At 59.3% G+C, this 15,243-nt stretch overlaps 2 long non-coding RNA genes across 3 annotated transcripts; both read left to right on the forward strand.

Moving 5' to 3' along the window:
* Positions 1 to 4,889: 4,889 nt before the first annotated feature.
* Positions 4,890 to 12,290, forward strand: LOC137453697 (uncharacterized). Of its 2 annotated transcripts, none has more exons than XR_010990439.1 (5): positions 4,890 to 5,173; positions 6,377 to 6,485; positions 7,115 to 8,900; positions 9,074 to 9,262; positions 11,074 to 12,290. It is a non-coding gene; the product is annotated as an uncharacterized lncRNA (long non-coding RNA). The 2 variants fall into 2 exon arrangements; XR_010990440.1 differs by lacking the exon at positions 4,890 to 5,173 and adding an exon at positions 6,116 to 6,238.
* An 84-nt stretch (positions 12,291 to 12,374) lies between these two features.
* On the forward strand, positions 12,375 to 14,582 carry LOC137453643 (uncharacterized). The gene is made up of 2 exons (XR_010990428.1): positions 12,375 to 12,900; positions 13,863 to 14,582. It is a non-coding gene; the product is annotated as an uncharacterized lncRNA (long non-coding RNA).
* The last annotated feature ends 661 nt before the right edge of the window (positions 14,583 to 15,243 follow it).

Consider the following 15,243-nt stretch of genomic DNA (forward strand, 5'->3'; position numbering starts at 1 on the left):
TCCCCTCTGCTGTCTCCGCTCCGCATCAGCTCAGTGTAGACTCTGCTGCTCTCTGGAGTTGTTCTGTCCCTGCTGCAGGACTCTGCTATGGGTCTGAGGGTGGGCAGCAGCGAGGGGGGGGGCGAGAAACACCAGCAGCGAGGGGGCGGGGGTGGGTGTCGATTTGCCGCGGTCGGGAGCAGTCTGCTCCCAGTTCACGAGCTGTTCTCCTGTCTCTCCCAGCTCTTGCAGGCTGACCCCAATGCCCCCAGACTCGCCCAGCGATCCCAGGGTGAACCCCGCAGCACCCAGACTCGCCCAGCGATCCCAGGGTGAACCCCGCAGCACCCAGACTCGCCCAGCGATCGTCACGTGATTAGGGGCCGCGCAAAGGAGGGGCGGGGAGCAGAGAAAGCGGCGGCGGCGCTGTGAGGGGATAGGAAAGGGAAAGGGAGGGAAGGGAGTTAGAGGGGAGGGGGTGCGGGGAAGAGCGCGCAGGTTACGTCACTGGAGGCGGGGCTTGAGGAGGACAGTAGTTCAGAGGTAGAGTTGGCTTTCCCTCTGATCTTTTATACTTTTACTTTGTGTTAAGTGGAACCCAAAACTGAGTAGGATACTCAGCCTTCCTTTGGGTTGATAGTCTTGGCCAAAGCTGCAATGTTCAGTCCTTGCTGTGAAAGGCAGGAGGTGCTGGCTGGGCAGTTTGCTTTATTTTGTGCCTTTTTGGGGGTGAATCAAAGGGAGTGGGGGGATTGTGGGTGGGCTGGTTCTGCCACGTGGGGCAGGGATTGGGCGACCGGCGCTGCGTCCCGGTGTCCGGCGTCCCGGTGGTGAGGGGCCCGGTCTCAGGGTTTTGGTATCCTGCGGTCCGGTTTCTGGAGGGGCCGGGGCCGTGGGGGCCCGTGGCGCGGTCATGCTCGCGGGTCTGACGTCCCGGTTTCTAGGGGGGGACCTCGGTTTGAGGGCCCTGCTTCGGGAAGGTTTTTTTCCGTGGTTTCAGGCCTCCGCAGGAGGGAGGGCAGGGACCTGGGCTGCGGCGGGTGAGGTTTCTTTGCGGTTGGACTTTGCAGGGGATCGGCACAGCGAGGGGGGTCGGTCGTTCGCAGGGAGCCGGCTAGCGGCTCGGAGCCGGCGCTTCAACTGCCGCCGCTCGGTTTTGACCCCCGGGCAGTGATTAGTGATCGGGAGAACGGGACAAAAGCAAGTCATCAGAACTGCCTCCCATCCCCATCTCAGAGAGCGCCTTGGGGATCATATTATAGTATTGGAATGATGAGTTGAGAGCAGAAAAAAATGGTTTAAGCTGAATATGCTGCTGTTTGGATTAGGGCTTCACGCCCTACCCCTGGTCCCATATTTAAGGACAAAGACAAGGAAAAGGCAGACAGGCTGGCGTGAGAATATGGGAGAGGTAAAATCAGAGTGGGGGGGCCACCAAGAAATCAGAAGTGGCCTAATCAAGATCCTCAGTGGGACCATCAACAGCTTCAGGGGAGACAGAACATGGGACAAGGAATTGAAGCTGTGCCCAGAAATTTTGATAAAGCCTATAGTGAGCATCAGAGGAAGCCTCCTATGGGGTGGATGCTAGGATTAAAGAGAAGTTTGCAGCTCTATTCTGGAATAGATCCCAGTTCTGCAGCTGGGGTGATACTTCTCAGGATGCAGTTTGTGGCAAAACCATGGGCAGATATTAGAAATTGGAAAAGATTGAGGATTGGCACGACAGAGGTTTAGAGGAATTACTACGTGAAGCTCGGAAGGTGTTTGTAAGGAGGGATGTAGAGAAACAGAAGGCAAAAGCTAGAATGTTGGTAACTGCTGTAAGGGTACTGGTGATTATGGATAGAGAGGGAAAAAAAGGTAGAAGTCTTATATGATAAATTAGCTCTCAATAGTAATATTAATGGAGTCCAGAAGATGATGAGTGATTGGATAAATAAAAGAATGTTGATTGATGCTCTGTTTTAAATTTGCCTGACATGGACAAATAATTTGATCTTTTTGTACATCTATATGGGGTGTTGACCCAGGACTGGACTGGAATTAAAAATCCTGTAGGGCATTGTTCCAAGTTATTAGATTCTGTAAGTAGGTGAGGGCCAATTTGCTTATCAGTGACCTTTACTAGTAGAGGAGGCCCAGAAAGCGGCTTTTTGGTTTGTTCTGGTCTCAGATCCCACCTTTGGGATTCCTGATGTATATGGGACTGAAGCTGGGGGTAAAGTGTTAATAACAACTTGGAAAGGAGAGTCACTAATTTCCCCCTGGGAAGGATCTTTTCTTGGTTTTGTTAACAACAGATCCAGCTGTCCGTACTGCAGAACAAGGGTGGACACATGCTTCCTGAGTAAAAGGAGCACTTCAGGAATGTGCCTCTGAACCTGGCTGACTTGCACCTGTAACACCTCTGGTCTGAAGGCTCTGGAACTAGCGAGACAAACCCACCTTTTGAAACATCTGACATTGTGTGACATCGAATCTGCATTGCAAGAAAATACCAAGGATTTCATTCGGTGTATAAAAGATCCTGGGACTTGATGTCATTGGGGATGGGTAAAGTGTAATGGTAAACTGGCTATTTAGGAAAGTGATGGTAAATTTTTCTGCTGCACTACAATGATGTGCTGACAGTGTGTGTGGTTATAAATGTATGCTGTTGTAGTTATAATTTGAAGTGATTAGGACAGAGGATTCATCTGTGTTCTTTGTGTTAAAGTACCAAAAACTGTGTTCGGCTAGTGGGACCACAGAGACTGCAATACAGAAAGGACTGCTGGATCCATCCACTGAATGGACTGAGGTACCCCAAATGGAGGACATAAAGATGAGTTCCAGTATCAGAATAGGAGTGGTAATGGTCCTTGCCTGAAAATATCACAAACTAGAAACAGGTCGGGGTTCGAAATTGGTACAACCTCCCTGGACAAGGGAAGGAGACACGGTCCGAGCAGAGCATTGGTGGGATTGAAGGAGGCAAGGCCGGGTAGACCTCTGTAATTGCCACAAAGAAGATCTAGAACCATGGCTGTGGGCAGCAACCCCATAGGCCATGTGAGTGGAGTTGCAAGTCAAACCGGACTCCTAATTCCCAGGATTAACCACTTGGAGGGAGAAAGTTGTCACCCAGGTATTGGTATATATAGCATAGCCACTCACTGTGTATGGCACCTATTAAAGTAAAAGAGGAAATACTTTCAGGCAAGGAACATCAGTTGTTATCCCATTCCCTTTACCAGGAAGTTGAAATTGGGAATCCTTTTGCTTGTTGTAGAATTGTTGCCAAGTTAGGTTATTATGGCTCAAGCCAAATGTAGTAGAAAGAAGGGGAGGGATTGTGAGAAACTGGTTATAATATTTGGCTTTCACAAGGGGGATTACTGGGGAGCGTGGGGCTGGATCGTTGGGCTGATGGTCTGTATTGTGTGGGGTATTGGGAGGGAAAGGGGAGGTGCCAACAGGTCTAAAGACTGGCCAGGTCAAAAGTGCAGGTTTGGTCTGTCCTGATGGAGAGGGGTGGGAGCGTGCTGGGGAATATATGAATATGTACGCTTTAATATATGAATATGTCTGTTTGCCGTCTCTATCAGCTCACCTCGTGTTGTGGGGGTGCGGCTCTAGCAAGCTCGCTCTGCGCCCAGTGCTGTGTTGCCTTTATTTTATAATAAACTGGTTATAAGTTTTCAGCAGTGAGTTCGTTTCTCACAGTCTCCAGAAGCTTTCCATCAGAGGGAAGTTGCTCATCAGCTTGTCTGCAGGTGAGTGTTTTATAGAATAATAGAATCGTTTGGGTTGGAAAAGGCCTTTCAGATTCCGCAGTCCCAACAGCTCACAAACTGCCAAGTCTCATCCCAATCTCTTTGTCTCTTAAGCATCTGCAGGGATGGGGATTCAACCACTTCCCTGGGGAAACTATTCCAGTCTTTTGAGAAGCTTTCAGTGAAGAAGCTTCTTTAACAGGCAACCTAAACATCCTCTGATACAACTTGAGGCCATTTCCTCACATGGGGGGGGGGGCAATGAACACCAGAGTGAGCCCCCCCGATGCTGGGAGACCCCAAAATCTAAGATCCTGCAATTCCACTGAAGACACCAGATGAAGGGGGGACCATCAAAGGGTTTAAGTAAGGAGAGCAACAGACAGAAGAGATGGGTGATTGCCAGTGCTAAATGCGCTGCCTGCAAAGTGGTCTCGGGGCTGTCAGCCCTGGGAGCCCTGCTCGGAGATGCGGAGCTCTGTGTCTCCTGCGCGGCGGCGTTTGGATCAATACATCATTAATATTGTTATTGCCTCCCCGCCTCCTCCTTTGGCCGCAGGGGGCCAGGGTGCTGCTGGGACAGGACAGCTCCAAGGCAGGACAGCCCCAGGCGCGGCAGGGGGCCGGGGGCACAGCCGGGCGGGGGAGGCAGGGGCGGCCCTGCGGTGTGCCGAGCGGCTGCGAGAGCTCTGAGGGACGGGGAAGAGCGCTGGGGGGGCGGCTCGGAGCCGGGGCTGCTGTGAGCACCGCGGCGGGGCCGGGGTCTGTGCGCCCCGGGGCTCCCCGCCCCAGCGCTCTGCCGCACCGCAGCGCTCGGCGCCGGCCGCTGCCCCTCCGGCCCGGGCTCGGTGCGAGACCTGCAAGGGGCAGAGGCGCTCGGCTCTGCCGCGAGAGCTCAACCCCAGCCTGCGGCCGCGGAGTGCGGAGGCGGCGCTGGGGCAGAGCTCCGGCGCTGAGCTCTGGCAAGCACCGCGGAGCGCCCTGAGGCAGGGCCCGGGCAGGTGCGGGAGAGGGAGCGGGGGGGGCTCGAGCAGGGGGGGCCTGGGGCGGCCGAGAGGGACGTTTTAAATTCCCTTCTGTAACTGTGAGGTCTCTCCTGGGCCGCTCAGAACACTACAGATGGAGATACATTTCATAGAGGGAGCAGCAGGGGTGCCCGAAGGCTCTCTGGGGGGCGCGCCAGCGCCGGCGGAGGAGACTGAGCGCCCTGAGGCGCGGGGCGGGGCCGGGGGCGGGGCCTGGGCTCCTCCCAGGGCTTCAGCGCGAGAATTCGAGCGGCCAGAGGCGCCCGGCCCGGGCGGGACCGGCCCCGGCCAGAGGCGCCGCTGAACTTGGGAGTCGCTCTCGGAGGGCAGCTGTGGCAGCGCTCCGGCGGATGGAGACCTGGCAGGCGCCTCAGGGGGGCTTTGGCGGATCCGCGAGGGACAGGAGCCCAGGTGCGAGCGGGGACAGGGAGGGCTGGCCCGGGGAGACCTGCGGGAGCTTAGAGCCTGAGGCGCTCGCCGTGCAGCTTCAACCACCCGTCGGTGCAGATGTCCTCAGTGCAATGAACACGAGGGGGGGCTGCCAGGGCGGCCCGGAGGGCATTCCAGCGGCTGGGGGAGTTCCGGCTCTGCGGGGAAGGCTGAGCCGAGGCGCCGCTAGACGGGCTGGGTGCGAGGACGGCTCCCGAAGCGCTGGGGCAGCGCGGGGGGTGGCGGAGCGCTGAAGGCAGCGCCGAGGTGCGTGAGAGGGAACGGGGCTGGGCTGGGGCAGAGCTGCAGCAGCTGAAGGGAGGAGTTTAAATGTCTAAGGTGTTTTCACGAACAGCTCAGCATCTGGGTCCGTTTCTGTTGTTTTTAATAACATCGCGGGGAGCGGAGTGGGCTGAGCGGGGGCCGGGGGGAGGGCGCTCTCGCGCTTCCCGCCGCGGGGGCCGGCACGCGCCGCCTCTCGCCCTTCCCGCCGCGGGGGCCGGCACGCGCCGCCTCTCGCCCTTCCCGCCGCGGGGGCCGGCACGCGCCGCCTCTCGCCCTTCCCGCCGCGGGGGCCGGCACGCGCCGCCTCTCGCCCTTCCCGCCGCGGGGGCCGGCACGCGCCGCCTCTCGCCCTTCCCGCCGCGGGGGCCGGCACGCGCCGCCTCTCGCCCTTCCCGCCGCGGGGGCCGGCACGCGCCGCCTCTCGCCCTTCCCGCCGCGGGGGCCGGCACGCGCCGCCTCTCGCCCTTCCCGCCGCGGGGGCCGGCACGCGCCGCCTCTCGCCCTTCCCGCCGCGGGGGCCGGCACGCGCCGCCTCTCGCCCTTCCCGCCGCGGGGCCCGGCACGCGCCGCCTCTCGCCCTTCGCGCCGCGCGCCTCAGGCGCCGTCGGGGCGGGAACGGGAAGGGACTGAGATGTGCAGCGGCGCCTCCGGGGCGGGGCCGCAGCCCGCAGCTGCTCTGGGCTTGGGGTCTGGGAGGATCCGCTCCTGGGGCAGAGCTGCGGATGCCGGAGGGCAGGGCAGGCAGCGCAGGGGCTTGGGCAGGTTCGTGAGGGCGCAGGGTGAGACCGGCCGGGGGCAGGGGAATCAACTCGGGGACAATTTCTGTTTCGTTAAAACCTGAGGCACTTCCCTCTGTAGCTCAGCACCTCCTGAGTGTGCTTCTGCTGTTTGCTCCTTCAGGCAGAACGAAGCTCTGCAGGGAGCAGACTCAGGGACAGAGCAGTGACATTTGGGCACAGAGACTGAGAGGATCTGTGGGGCAGAAAATGCAAACAGAGAAAACCCTGAGGTAAGCAAGAGCAGAGGTGACATCCTGGAGGGAAAACATGGAGGCAGTTTATACAGGATAAAAGCCAAAGCTTTCGGAGGGAAAAGCTGAGGCAATGTGCTGGGGGCAGAGCGGGCATGGAGGGAACCTGAGGCAATCCACAGGGAGAAGGTGAAAATTGTCCTGAGAAAACCTGAGCAAAGAAGAGGGGACACAGGAAGCAGCTTGGAGGGAAGACTTAAGGCAAATATCTGTGAGACAAGATACAGAAATGAACAGGAAAGTTAACCTATGGGAGACAAAAACGAGGATTTGAGAGGGAAAATCACAGCTTATTTACGAGGGAGAGTGAGGGGGAGGAAAGGCATGGGAGGGAAGAGCTGAGGAAAGATGGAGGAAGAAAAGGGGATGTTTGGGAGGGAAACAGAGGCCATTTTGGACGGGAGGAAGAGAAATTATGCCTGGAATTGAGAAGGAAATCTGTAGGGCAGAGGATGAAAATTTTGAAATTAGAAGCTATGGTAATGCAAGGAGAGAAAGGACATTTTGAACAGAAAAAGCCTGTAGTGATTGAGGAGCAGTGATACCTTTTCCCCTTGGGCGGGGAGGAATTGGCACTGCTGAGGCCTAACTCTGTCCTCCTTCCTCAGAGGCAGCTGGCACAGAGCCCCACTATGGAGGGGCGAGGCAAGGTGCGGGGGGGCGAGAGGAGCTGAGAAGAGGAGGAGCACCGGGCTGAACAGCTGGACATGAGCAAGGCGCCCTGGGCAATGAGACCTCCCTCTCAATTTGGCTGTGGTAACACAAGATCTTTGCCAGCACCGTTAGGGTGCCCTGGTTGGCTTTGTGCTGGGCGACCTCCCTGTAAGCAGGGCTCGGTCTTTGCTTTTGCTGTTGTAGGCGTTTTGCCACCTAGCTCCTTGGCTGCACGGAGACTGGCAACCCCGTAAGGAGGGTCCGAGCCGGCGTCTCGGCCCGTATGGGGGGAAGTGTAGCTGCCTGGACCCCAGCCCCCCCTGTAAGCAGGGGAGGGCCCTTTAAACAGTTTCTCGGCTGCTGGCGGCCTGGCCAGCGTGACGCCCTGTACTTGGGGCATGTCACAACGATTGGCATCCTGAGGCCCCTCTGCCTGCATGCATCCCCGGGGGGGCCAGGTCTGACCCTCTGCTCTCCTGCTCAGGGTTAAGGATGCCTGCCCCACCAGTGGCTGCCCAGAGCTTGCTCCCTCTCTTGGGAAGGGCTGTGTGTGTGGCCCCTCTTGCCTCTGTGTGCCTGAGTCTGCTTGTCCTTTAGGTCCCTTAGAAAAGGCTGTAGCTTAGCTTAGGCTTCCCAGGAGGGAAAGAGGGGCTCTGGGCGGTTCCACGGCAGTCTCCTTGGAGGCCTCGAGTGGGGTGGGAGCTCGGCTTGCCCCTCCTTTGATTGGATGGACACAGCGAAGCCGCTTAAGTCGTCTTGCGGCGAGGTGACCCCCCTGTAGTTCAGGGCCTGGGTCTCTGCCTTCATGGCAGCCTGTTCCCTTGGCGCCCTGTCAGATTAACAGCCCCGCACTCGGGGCCTGTGTGACGAGTTATGGAGCCTTCTGTGCCGTTCTGTCCCCTTCTGTCCCCAGCAGCAGCCCAAGGTCCCTGTAAGCAGGGCTGGGGAGGCTGCTTTTGGCAGCTAACAGGAACAAACCCTTAGAGGGTTGAGGTCAGTCCCTGGGCTCCTGAAGAGGTGGTGTTGTGCTGCAGCCAGGAGGGCCGGCCCGTAAGTGGGCGCAGGCCAGAGCCCGTGGCTCTCCGTGGGGCTTTTTGGGAGTGCCGGGCCGAGAGCGACCGCCCTGTAGGCAGGGAAGTGTGTTGCCGGTGTCCGGCGGGAGGTTCAAGGAGGGACCCCCCCTGTAATCAGGGGGGGTAGATCTGGTCCCGGCCTTTCAGAGGCATGGGGCCAGGGAGTGTGTGGGGCTTATCTTAGCGTGTTGTTCCCCCCCACCCCACCCCGTCTTCGGGGCTGGGGCCACAGCCCCCCGGCCTTTGGCCGTGATGCCCCACTGCCTGGCTGCTGTCTTCCTGTAGCTGCGGGGCCAGGCCAAGCTCTCAGCTCCCTGGGTTTCGACCCGCCCGTAAGAGGGGTCGGGGTCCGAGTGCCTTTGCGCTCAGCTGGCAGCCTGTGTGGGGCACCCCCCCCGGCTAGCGGGGTGTGGGTCAAGATGCCCCCGAAGCGGAGAGAAGGAGCCTCCGTGGGCCTTTTGGGACCAGGGCCGCCCTGTAAGTCAGGGCCCGGTCAGTGCCCTGGCATCCCGGGCGCTTTGAAATGCCAGCGGCGGCTCCAGCCCCCTGTAAGCAGGGTCGTGCAGCCGCTCTGGCCGCTGCGTTGCATGCCCAGCTCCATTGCCCAGGGCGTCTGCTGCGGCGCCCGTCTGCGGTCCCGACCGGAAGTGTGCCGTGCGCCGCTCGGGTGAGTCGAGCAAAAGCGGGAAGACTTTGCAGAGCTGGGGGTGTCTGCGGGCGGGTAGCTGGCCGGGGGGTGCCCGTGGGGAGCTGCCTGCGGGGCTGGAGGCTTCCCTCTTTCCCTCGGGCGGGGAGCAACTGGCACTTCTGAGGCCTAACTCTGTCCTCCTTCCTTGGCAGTGGCTGGCACAGAAGGAAGAAGAGGCCCGCTGCGGAGGGGCGAGGCGACATACGGCGGAGGCAAGAGGCGGCGAGGCAACATACGGCGGAGGCAAGAGGCGGCGAGGCAAGAGGAGCGGCGTCCGGCTGAAGAGCAGGACAGGAGAAAGGCGCCCTGGGCAATGAGACCTCCCTCTCAATTTGGCTGTGGTAATACAAGATCTTTGCCAGCACCGTTAGGGTGCCCTGGTTGGCTTTGTGCTGGGCGACCTCCCTGTAAGCAGGGCTCGGTCTTTGCTTTTGCTGTTGTAGGCGTTTTGCCACCTAGCTCCTTGGCTGCACGGAGACTGGCAACCCCGTAAGGAGGGTCCGAGCCGGCGTCTCGGCCCGTATGGGGGGAAGTGTAGCTGCCTGGACCCCAGCCCCCCCTGTAAGCAGGGGAGGGCCCTTTAAACAGTTTCTCGGCTGCTGGCGGCCTGGCCAGCGTGACGCCCTGTACTTGGGGCATGTCACAACGATTGGCATCCTGAGGCCCCTCTGCCTGCATGCATCCCCGGGGGGGCCAGGTCTGACCCTCTGCTCTCCTGCTCAGGGTTAAGGATGCCTGCCCCACCAGTGGCTGCCCAGAGCTTGCTCCCTCTCTTGGGAAGGGCTGTGTGTGTGGCCCCTCTTGCCTCTGTGTGCCTGAGTCTGCTTGTCCTTTAGGTCCCTTAGAAAAGGCTGTAGCTTAGCTTAGGCTTCCCAGGAGGGAAAGAGGGGCTCTGGGCGGTTCCACGGCAGTCTCCTTGGAGGCCTCGAGTGGGGTGGGAGCTCGGCTTGCCCCTCCTTTGATTGGATGGACACAGCGAAGCCGCTTAAGTCGTCTTGCGGCGAGGTGACCCCCCTGTAGTTCAGGGCCTGGGTCTCTGCCTTCATGGCAGCCTGTTCCCTTGGCGCCCTGTCAGATTAACAGCCCCGCACTCGGGGCCTGTGTGACGAGTTATGGAGCCTTCTGTGCCGTTCTGTCCCCTTCTGTCCCCAGCAGCAGCCCAAGGTCCCTGTAAGCAGGGCTGGGGAGGCTGCTTTTGGCAGCTAACAGGAACAAACCCTTAGAGGGTTGAGGTCAGTCCCTGGGCTCCTGAAGAGGTGGTGTTGTGCTGCAGCCAGGAGGGCCGGCCCGTAAGTGGGCGCAGGCCAGAGCCCGTGGCTCTCCGTGGGGCTTTTTGGGAGTGCCGGGCCGAGAGCGACCGCCCTGTAGGCAGGGAAGTGCGTTGCCGGTGTCCGGCGGGAGGTTCAAGGAGGGACCCCCCCTGTAATCAGGGCGGGTAGATCTGGTCCCGGCCTTTCAGAGGCATGGGGCCAGGGAGTGTGTGGGGCTTATCTTAGCGTGTTGTTCCCCCCCACCCCACCCCGTCTTCGGGGCTGGGGCCACAGCCCCCCGGCCTTTGGCCGTGATGCCCCACTGCCTGGCTGCTGTCTTCCTGTAGCTGCGGGGCCAGGCCAAGCTCTCAGCTCCCTGGGTTTCGACCCGCCCGTAAGAGGGGTCGGGGTCCGAGTGCCTTTGCGCTCAGCTGGCAGCCTGTGTGGGGCACCCCCCCCGGCTAGCGGGGTGTGGGTCAAGATGCCCCCGAAGCGGAGAGAAGGAGCCTCCGTGGGCCTTTTGGGACCAGGGCCGCCCTGTAAGTCAGGGCCCGGTCAGTGCCCTGGCATCCCGGGCGCTTTGAAATGCCAGCGGCGGCTCCAGCCCCCTGTAAGCAGGGTCGTGCAGCCGCTCTGGCCGCTGCGTTGCATGCCCAGCTCCATTGCCCAGGGCGTCTGCTGCGGCGCCCGTCTGCGGTCCCGACTGGAAGTGTGCCGTGCGCCGCTCGGGTGAGTCGAGCAAAAGCGGGAAGACTTTGCAGAGCTGGGGGTGTCTGCGGGCGGGTAGCTGGCCGGGGGGTGCCCGTGGGGAGCTGCCTGCGGGGCTGGAGGCTTCCCTCTTTCCCTCGGGTGGGGAGCAACTGGCACTTCTGAGGCCTAACTCTGTCCTCCTTCCTTGGCAGTGGCTGGCACAGAAGGAAGAAGAGGCCCGCTGCGGAGGGGCGAGGCGACATACGGCGGAGGCAAGAGGCGGCGAGGCAACATACGGCGGAGGCAAGAGGCGGCGAGGCAAGAGGAGCGGCGTCCGGCTGAAGAGCAGGACAGGAGAAAGGCGCCCTGGGCAATGAGACCTCCCTCTCAATTTGGCTGTGGTAACACAAGATCTTTGCCAGCACCGTTAGGGTGCCCTGGTTGGCTTTGTGCTGGGCGACCTCCCTGTAAGCAGGGCTCGGTCTTTGCTTTTGCTGTTGTAGGCGTTTTGCCACCTAGCTCCTTGGCTGCACGGAGACTGGCAACCCCGTAAGGAGGGTCCGAGCCGGCGTCTCGGCCCGTATGGGGGGAAGTGTAGCTGCCTGGACCCCAGCCCCCCCTGTAAGCAGGGGAGGGCCCTTTAAACAGTTTCTCGGCTGCTGGCGGCCTGGCCAGCGTGACGCCCTGTACTTGGGGCATGTCACAACGATTGGCATCCTGAGGCCCCTCTGCCTGCATGCATCCCCGGGGGGGCCAGGTCTGACCCTCTGCTCTCCTGCTCAGGGTTAAGGATGCCTGCCCCACCAGTGGCTGCCCAGAGCTTGCTCCCTCTCTTGGGAAGGGCTGTGTGTGTGGCCCCTCTTGCCTCTGTGTGCCTGAGTCTGCTTGTCCTTTAGGTCCCTTAGAAAAGGCTGTAGCTTAGCTTAGGCTTCCCAGGAGGGAAAGAGGGGCTCTGGGCGGTTCCACGGCAGTCTCCTTGGAGGCCTCGAGTGGGGTGGGAGCTCGGCTTGCCCCTCCTTTGATTGGATGGACACAGCGAAGCCGCTTAAGTCGTCTTGCGGCGAGGTGACCCCCCTGTAGTTCAGGGCCTGGGTCTCTGCCTTCATGGCAGCCTGTTCCCTTGGCGCCCTGTCAGATTAACAGCCCCGCACTCGGGGCCTGTGTGACGAGTTATGGAGCCTTCTGTGCCGTTCTGTCCCCTTCTGTCCCCAGCAGCAGCCCAAGGTCCCTGTAAGCAGGGCTGGGGAGGCTGCTTTTGGCAGCTAACAGGAACAAACCCTTAGAGGGTTGAGGTCAGTCCCTGGGCTCCTGAAGAGGTGGTGTTGTGCTGCAGCCAGGAGGGCCGGCCCGTAAGTGGGCGCAGGCCAGAGCCCGTGGCTCTCCGTGGGGCTTTTTGGGAGTGCCGGGCCGAGAGCGACCGCCCTGTAGGCAGGGAAGTGCGTTGCCGGTGTCCGGCGGGAGGTTCAAGGAGGGACCCCCCCTGTAATCAGGGGGGGTAGATCTGGTCCCGGCCTTTCAGAGGCATGGGGCCAGGGAGTGTGTGGGGCTTATCTTAGCGTGTTGTTCCCCCCCACCCCACCCCGTCTTCGGGGCTGGGGCCACAGCCCCCCGGCCTTTGGCCGTGATGCCCCACTGCCTGGCTGCTGTCTTCCTGTAGCTGCGGGGCCAGGCCAAGCTCTCAGCTCCCTGGGTTTCGACCCGCCCGTAAGAGGGGTCGGGGTCCGAGTGCCTTTGCGCTCAGCTGGCAGCCTGTGTGGGGCACCCCCCCCGGCTAGCGGGGTGTGGGTCAAGATGCCCCCGAAGCGGAGAGAAGGAGCCTCCGTGGGCCTTTTGGGACCAGGGCCGCCCTGTAAGTCAGGGCCCGGTCAGTGCCCTGGCATCCCGGGTGCTTTGAAATGCCAGCGGCGGCTCCAGCCCCCTGTAAGCAGGGTCGTGCAGCCGCTCTGGCCGCTGCGTTGCATGCCCAGCTCCATTGCCCAGGGCGTCTGCTGCGGCGCCCGTCTGCGGTCCCGACCGGAAGTGTGCCGTGCGCCGCTCGGGTGAGTCGAGCAAAAGCGGGAAGACTTTGCAGAGCTGGGGGTGTCTGCGGGCGGGTAGCTGGCCGGGGGGTGCCCGTGGGGAGCTGCCTGCGGGGCTGGAGGCTTCCCTCTTTCCCTCGGGCGGGGAGCAACTGGCACTTCTGAGGCCTTGTTTTGTCCTTTTGGCAATCTTTGTCAAGGCAGACAGAACGTAGCACTGCTGTGTATCATCATTTCTTGTCCTGCTCCTTCAGATATTCTTCATGTGGAAAGCACTCTCAGACTATCCTTTAGTCGCCACAAACTGTATCAGAGGCCTGCCTCAGCTGATTTTTTGCCTGTTTATGTCTCCTGGCATAATGAGCTGCAGTCCTGTTGTGCAAGAATCCCGTCCTTCCATGTGGATTGTCACTTGCACTAGTGCAAAATGGTTGAGGTACCACGCAGCTCTTACTGTGTCCATTTGAAGTCCATTTTGCTTTGATTCTGGACAGCTTTTCTGTGCTCAGGGTGAACATGCCACACGTGTAAGGGTGAATTTGTGTTCCCAGTGATCCTCTTCTTTGTGAGAGAATAATTTTTGTTCTGTTGCTCTTATGTGATGCCTCCGTGCTTTTAATGAGTTGGAAGCAAATTTTAAGTGGTATGGAAGCAGTATTCAGCAGGGACCCTAAGGACCAGTTTTCAGTTAGTCCATGTGCCAGGCATTGCATGTGAGAGGGTAGACTCAAATCAAACTCTCCAAAGCTTCTCATCATGTCTTCACATGGAGCAACTGCTCCTTCCCTTGCAGGCATCCTGGCTTGTTTCTAGGCTTAAGCATCTGTTGTGGACGTTCTTTGCACTTTTTAACCCTCCTAAACACCGGGGGGGACGCTTCAGGGAACAGTTTAGCTCAATCACAGCACTTATTTGTCTGCTATTACTGTCTGTAAAATTTTGCCAGTGCTTCTGTAATAAAAAGGTTTTTATTTCTGCTGTAGCTTGCAAGCTGGTGACCACCGTGGGAGCACCGCTCTGTTGTTCACAGAGTGTTTTTTTGTTGCAAACTTGGGACAAATGTGAGATTTAGGTGAGTTACTTTCTTTAGAAGTGTCTGCTCAGCCATCCTCTTCCTGGATCTCTTGGACAGAAGAAAGGTTTGTCTCTCTCTGTTTGCAGTGCCCTGATGAGGACTTGTGCCAACACAGGCTCAGAAAGCAGAAACCACCGAAGGGTTTAGTGGATGAGAGCAAAACTCAGCCAATGGCTGAAGGTGCAAACCTTACCCAGAAGGCTGTCCCCAGCTCAGGGTGATAAAAAGAACAGGAGCGTAGCCGCTCAGCTGTCTTTCCTTCTGTGATGCCACATGGGGGTGGGCAATGGTGCAGCAGAGGAGCAGTGAGGGAGGGGTGGGGGCAGTCTCCCGCAAAGGCTGCTTGCAGACCTGAATGTTTGAAATGCCAGAACGTTCTTGGAGGGGAGGGAAAGCCCTGGGAAAGTGTGAGTGTGAGGTGTTCCAGCAGAGGAAAAGCGGTGCTGTTTAGCAGGAGATTGCAGGACAGTGATTTGTATGCAGCAAGGCTTTGACCTGACTCCCCCTGGATCTCTGTTATCTTGAAATGCTTCCAGAATAGAAAAGCACAGCCTGAGCAGGCCACAGAGGGTTTGAACTGGAAATAGAAATATCAACTGTGTCTCTCTCAATTAAAACTTTGTGTGTGCTTGTGGTGTGTTGTTTTTTCTTGGAATGGAAATAGCCTGGAAGGGAGCTCAGCAAAGCTGCTCCCCAGGCAGAGGTGGAGGACCTGCCCCAGACCTGCTGTGTTGGGAGTCTGTTACAGGGGTCTGCTGTTATCTAAAGTGGGCCTGGGGGGTATGAAAATGGAATTTGGGGGTATCTGAATGGTTCTGAGGGCCTCTGCAGGGTCCTGATGGAGACTGGGGGGAGGAGGTGGGGTTTAGGGTCAGGCATCTCTGTGGGGTTCCAGGTTTTGGGGTCTTGCAGGAGCTGGGGAGGTCTCACTCTGGGTTTTAGTGTACCTGCAGCCCTGGGAGGCCCCAGCTTCGGCTCCCCCTGCATCTAAAGGTAAGCTGGCTGCACCTCCCGGGCTTCAGATTGTGATAAAAGGGGTCTGGGGACATGTGAACGGGACTGGGGGTACCAAGGCGGTTCTTACCTCACCAAGGTGCTGGCTGGGCAGTTTGCTTTATTTTGTGACATTTTTGGGGGTGAATCAAAGGGAGTGGGGGGATTGTGGGTGGGCTGGTTTTGCCACGTGGGGCAGGAGGCTGCTGCAGCAGAGGAGCAGGTGAGCGAGGGCTGGGGGCACCCCCCTAAAGTGCTGAAAACTCTCGGAGGGGACCACAAAATCTTCAAAACTG

Source organism: Melanerpes formicivorus, unplaced genomic scaffold (assembly GCF_026170545.1).
Source record: "Melanerpes formicivorus ecotype bairdi unplaced genomic scaffold, bMelFor1.0.p_v2 SCAF_70, whole genome shotgun sequence".
NCBI lineage: Eukaryota > Metazoa > Chordata > Aves > Piciformes > Picidae > Melanerpes > Melanerpes formicivorus.